We start from the raw sequence: 6,609 nt of genomic DNA, 5'->3' as shown, positions 1-6,609 counted from the left end.
AACCTCTCCTTCCTCTCTGTCCCACTTTCAGAACAGATTTTTCTCCTACAGTCTTCCTAACTCAACTCATCTGTCCTGGCTACTTTTATATCAACTTCACACTAGGTAGAGTCATTAGAAAGGAGTGAACTTCAATTGGGAAAATGTCTGCATAAGATCTAGCTGCAAGGCGTTTTCTCAATTAGTGGTCAAATAAAAAGCTGAATGGTCAACAGCTAGGCAGAAGAGGCATATGTGGGGCTGGAAGGCAAAGAAAATAGGTAGGAGGAGAAATCTAGGAATGATAAAGGAAAAAAGAAGAGAATAAGGAGAAAGAAGGACATGCCTTGAACTAGAAGCCAGGTAGCTGTCAGCCAGCTAGATGGAATAGGAAATAAAAGAAAAAGGAAAAAAAAAAAAAAAACCCCCCTGCAAAGGATATATTAAGAAAAACAGGCTAATTTAAGTTAAAAGAGCAAGCTAGAAATGAACCTAAGGTAGGCCACGCATACAAAACTAATAATAAATCTCAGTGATATGGTTTTCTGAAAGAAAACACCTGGTACAAAACCCCAAACTGAGGAAAAACTGGAAATGAAAAGCTTAGGAAATGGAACTGTAACCTCAGAAGCAAGCATCACCAATAGTATATAAAAAGTGGAAGAGAAAAATCTCTGGTCATTTAAGACACAGTAGAAAAAAAATAGATACCTTGGACATTAAAATGTTAAATTTAAAAGAGTCCTGATACAAAACATCCAGGAAATTATGGACACTATGAAAAGACCAAGTCTATGAATAATAGGAATAGAAAAAGTAGAAAAATACCCAGGTCAAAGGCACAGAGAATTTTTTTTAAGTAATAGAAGAAACTTTCCCCAACCTGAAGAATGAGGTATCTATCCTGGTACATGAAGCATACAGGACACCAAATATGCTGGAACAGAAAAGAAATTCCCTTTGACACATAGTTAAAATACTAAACCTACAGAATAAGCAAAACATATTAAAAATTGCAAGGTAAAAAGACTAATGGATAAAGACAGATCTATTAGACTAACAGTTGAGTTCTCAGTGGACACCCTAAAAGCCAGAAGAGCCTTGACAGATGTCCTACAGACTCTAACAGATAACAGATAACACCCCTAACTACTATTATATCCAGCAAACTTTAAATCATGATAGAAGGAGAAAACATGGCATTCCATGGTAAGATCAAGTTTAAACAATATCTATCTACAAACTGAGCCCTCCAGAAGAGGCTAACCATACCCAAGAAAATACAAAGAACTATTAATATAGACAATCAAGTAAAAAAGAGAGAGAGAAAGAGAAAACAAACAAAAAAACAAAACAGACAAAAACCCACACCATAGCACTCAAATAACAATATCAACAAGCATGACATTGATGACTCTTACCATAATTTGACTCAATTCCTCAATAGAAAAGACACAGAATGACAGAATAGATGATAAAATAGGATACACCCTTTTGCAGCACTCAAGAAACACAACTTAACATCAAACATAGACATTACCTCAGTGTAAAAGATGTTCCAAGCAAATGAAACTAAGAAGAAAGCTACTGTAGCCATTTTAATATCTAACAAAATAGACTTCAAATCAAAAGAGATAGAAAAGGAGACTACATACTCATCAAAGGAAAAATTCATCACTAAGAGGAAATTGCAATTCTTAACATCCAAACAAAAGAGCACCAAGTTTAAAAAATACATACTATTATAGTTTAAATCACATACTGACCCTCACAAGCTGATAGTGGGTGACTTACATACCCTACTGTCACCGATAGACAGTCAATCGAGACAAAATCTAAACAGAGAAATGCTGAAGCTCACGAATGTATGAACAAAATTGGCCTAATAGCTATTTACAGAATATTTCATCCAAACACAAGATAATATACCTTTTTGTCTGCATCCCATGGTAATTTTTTCTAAAACTGACCACATACTCAGGTAAAAGAAGATTGAAATAAACTCCCACATCCAATCAGACCATGACAAATTAAAGCTGGATATCAACATCAGAAGCAACAGACTTACAAACTCATGGAAACTGAGCAACTCTCTACTGAATAAAAATTGGTCAAGACAGAAATAAAAAAGAAATTAAACTTTCTAGATTTGAATGAAAATGTAAATACAAAATCCCACACTTATGGGAGTCAATGATGGTGGTTCTAAGAGTCAAGATCATAGTACTAAATGTATACATCAAAACAATAGGAAAGATCTCATACTCACAACTTCAGAGCATACTTGAATTCTCTAGAACAAATAGAATAAATAATGCCACAAAGTTGATAAATCCTTTAGCCCAATTCTCTACAACACTATAAGCAATGAAACAAATTAATAAAATTAGAGACAAAAGGAAGGATTTAAGGACACTGAGAAAACCCGAAAGTTCAAAAGGACATACTTTCAAAACCTGTACTCCACTAAATTTGAAAAAACATCTAAAAGAAAGGGATTATATATATATATATATACATACATATATATATATATGTATGTATATATATATATGTGTGTGTGTGTGTGTGTGTGTTATATGTGTGTGTGTGTGTGTGTTAAATAAAGATCAAAAAAGCAATTTAAATAGATCTATATCTTATGAAATAGAGGAAGTAATTGACATTCTCTCAACAGGTGGGGCAGAATTCTACTAGGCTTTCATAGAAAAGTTAATTCCAATACTCCTCAAATTATTCCACAAAATAGAAACAGAAGAAACATTGCCTAATATATTTTAAGAAGCCATGGTTGCTTTCATATCTAAATGACTTAAAGACCTAACAAAGAAATAGAATCACAGACTAGTTTCCCTAATGATTATAGCTATAAAAGTTCTCAATAAAATACTTGCAAACTGAATCCAAGCACACATAAAAATATCAACCATGACTAACTTATCTACTATCATAGAGACCTCGTCTAGTACCTGATGGAAACAGAAGCAGACACCCACAGCTAAACACTGAGCCGAACTGGACTCTAGATGCAGAGAGGGAGGACAAGACCAGGCTACAGAAACCCACAGAGACAGCTGACTTGAACAAGGGGAAACTAATGAACCCCCAGACTGATAGCTTGGAAACCAGTATCGGACCGACTGAGACCCCCTGAACATGGGTCTCAGCTAGAAGGCCTGGGCAGTCTAAGAGACCTCTGACAGTAGAGCCAGGATATATCCCTGGTACATGAAAGGACTTTGGGAGCACATCCCCCATGGAGGGATACTCCCCTAATCTAGGGGCAGGAGGGAGGGCCTTGTCCCTGCTCCAAATGACTTGATAGATTTTGTAGACCCCTTCCTGGATGGCATCACCCTCCCTGTGGAATGGGGGTGAGGGGGAATGGAATGGGAGGGTGGGGGGGGCATGGGAGGGAGGAAGGGAGAGGGGGAGGAGGGAGAGAGGGAACAAGGGAGAGAGGGTAACTGGGATCGACATGTAAAATAAGAAAAAAATAATAATAAAAATAAAAAAGAATAAGGCAGAAAAAATATCAACCATGATATGTGGAATGAAGTTTCTCTCTCACTCAATCCTGCAGTCTTTAAGTCCCAAACAAACACATAGAGGCTTATATTAATTATAAACTATTTTTCCTATGGCTCAGACTTCTTATTAGCTATCTCTCTTATAATTATTAACCCATTTGTATTAATCTGTATATCTCCACATGATCTTGGCTTGACTGTGATGTCTGAGTCTCTTGTTTTCTTGGCAGCTACATGGCATCCCCCGACTCCACCAACTACCTTTCTCTGTCCCTGTTTGAATTTCCCACATGGCTACATCCTGCCTGTCTATTGGCCAAAATCAATAAGAGAAACAAATTCACAGCACACAGAAGTACATCTCCCATCATTGATCAAGAAAGCTGCATGCCAGAGTTTCAGGGATGATTTAGCATACATAAATTTATAAATGTAATTCAGCATTCAAACATACTGAAAGAAAAAATACACATGATCATCTCGTCAGATTCAAAAAAGACCTTTGACAAAATCCAATACCCCTTCATTATAAAGGTCCTGGAGAGACTAAGAATACAAGGGATATAACTCATCATAATTAAGGTGATTTACAACAAGCCCATCATCAGTATCAACTTAAATGGAGTGAAATACAAAGCAATTCCCACTAAAATCAGGAAGAGGACATGCATGTCCACTCTCTCCATACAAGTTCCATACAGTACTTGAAGGCTTAGCTAGAGTAACAGACAACAGGGGGTACAAATTGGAAAGGAAGTAGTTAAAATATCTTTATTTGAAGATGATATGATAGTACACATAAGTGACCCTGAAAATTCCATGCTGGGTCTCCTCCAGCTGATAACTACATTCAGTAAAGTATCAGGATATAAAATCAACTTACAAAAATCAGTAGCCTTCCCATAGACAAATGGACTAAAAAAGAAATCAGGGAAACTAACTTTCACAGGTCTCAAATAATATAAAATGTATTGGGGTAACTCTAACCGAGCAAGTGAAAGACTTATATGACAAAAATATAAACATTGAAGAAAGAAAATGAAGGTAGCAGAAGATGGAATGATTTGTGACAGGTTGAATGTAATTGGCCCCCATAATCTCCTAAGAAGTGGCCCTATTTCAGGGTGTAGCTGTTTTGCAGTGGTCATGCCCTTGATGGAGGAAATGTGCTCAGGAACTGCCCAGTGTCTAAGTTGACTTCCTATTGACTGCAAGATGTAATATTCTCAGCTCCAGTACCACATCTGCCTGCATGCTACCACGCTGTTCACAGACTAACCCTCTGAACTGTCCATTGTATTTGTGATAGATTGAAAAGTTTCATTTCCATACTAAAAGAACTTCAATTCAAAATCATTATTTTTTTTAACAGGGATGGAACATAAAGTGCCAGTGTTACAAAAGCTACTAACTAACTGTTAAGAATAATTTGAAAAACTACAAATTAAAGGTTAGTCAACTTATAAATGATCAAATTCTTTAATGTGTCAGAACTATATTTGCAGTCATGCTAAGTATTAATAGAATCTATTCCTTACTTAGCCCTCTGGCATTTAAAATGTTTAAGCTTCTCACAATTGACAAAACTGCCTCATGCCTTGCTTGCTGCCAGGGCTCTGTTCTAACTATGTACACTTTTGGTTCAATCACCCTGCTTTGTCTGGTCAAGGCAAGATCGGTTTCCCCAAGGTACTCCTTTACAGAAAAATCTCAGACCTGGATCTGACAGTCAAAGGCCCATGCAGCCACTGCTTCAACAAAACTATGAAGACCACTGAAGCTTTAGGTAACATGTCTGGATAATGAATGTCATTCATTTTAATTGATACATAAATCATTTAGATTATATTTCCAGTCATAGTTTCTCCTTTTCAGATCTCTAAGGATATTGACTGACTGTAGCTTTAAGCATAACAAACATCTTCCAAAGGCTTCAGCTACTTTCTCCATTTTCTTCATAAGAAAAATCCAGATAAAGCCAAGTCTAAAAACAAATTGACTTGCTATGGAATAGGAAATAATATCACTGAACAGGTTTCAAAGTAACTTTTTACTGCTCCTTTGTTTAAAAAAAAATTGGTCAGTAATCAACCACCTATGTCTACTGATAAATAACTAGATTTTTTAAAAAGGTGTAAAGTTTAAAGTTTAAGCAATAAGGATTCAAAAAATACTTTTAACTATAAAAAGGTGTTTAAGATATATAAGCAGAAGTATATATAAGGTCTGAGGACACAAAAGGTTAATTTATGATTAAAGTGATTTAATATAGTGAAAAAATGTTTCAAATCTCTTATGCTATTGTTATATTGAGACTCCAAAAGTTCAGAGTTTTGACATTAATCAATAAAGATCTGATAAGCTATTAATCTAGCTCTGGTAAACACTGAATATTATTATCATAGTAATAAGTTGTTTTCTAAGTAAAGACTTTAAAAAAAATGTTTTTATTGTGCTAAAATCTACTGCCTAATCTGTATACACCCAATCTTCTGGATAAAGCAAAAAATATTAATGCTTTCAAACAAAATGATTTTTAGGTTTCCAAACTTTTACTATAACTCAAAGACATGAGTGCCTTTTCTACAACAAGGATTTCAATGCAGACTACAAACAATAGTAATGCTAACATATCCAACTTGCCTCTTAAAAAAGGTTCTTATAAGCTTTAGGAAATCAACTTGTATCCTCCACGTGTCACAGGTCAAAACTGACTCCAGAGAAGTACCACCAATCAACAGTCTATTTACCTACTTTTCTATTCCTCAGGATGGGCCCCTTCCCCTTTCCCTGGTTTGGGACACACCTCTCCCATGGACTGTGAATCTGGGGATTTCAAATGTACACTCAAGAGAAAAATTTTCACCCTTAAAATTCTTGGAGGTCCAGCCTCCAAAAACACAGGGCTCTAAAGAAACCAATGGAGTCAGCATACTAGGGGAATGAAGGAAAAACCACTCACACTCTTTTGGTGGTTTCCTTTGGACGTCTTCTTTCTTCTCCTTTTTGATTCTGATTCTATATTCTCTATTCTCTTCTCTTATCTCAAGCCCTGTGCTGCTGGAAACTCCCCTTAAGCCCCTGGAAGAAAATTTGGGAT

The sequence above is a fragment of the Phodopus roborovskii genome, unplaced genomic scaffold (genome assembly GCF_943737965.1).
Source record: "Phodopus roborovskii unplaced genomic scaffold, PHOROB, whole genome shotgun sequence".
Taxonomy (NCBI): Eukaryota; Metazoa; Chordata; class Mammalia; order Rodentia; family Cricetidae; genus Phodopus; species Phodopus roborovskii.
The sequence above is the reverse complement of the archived record's forward strand: the minus strand, read 5'-3'. Positions refer to the sequence as shown.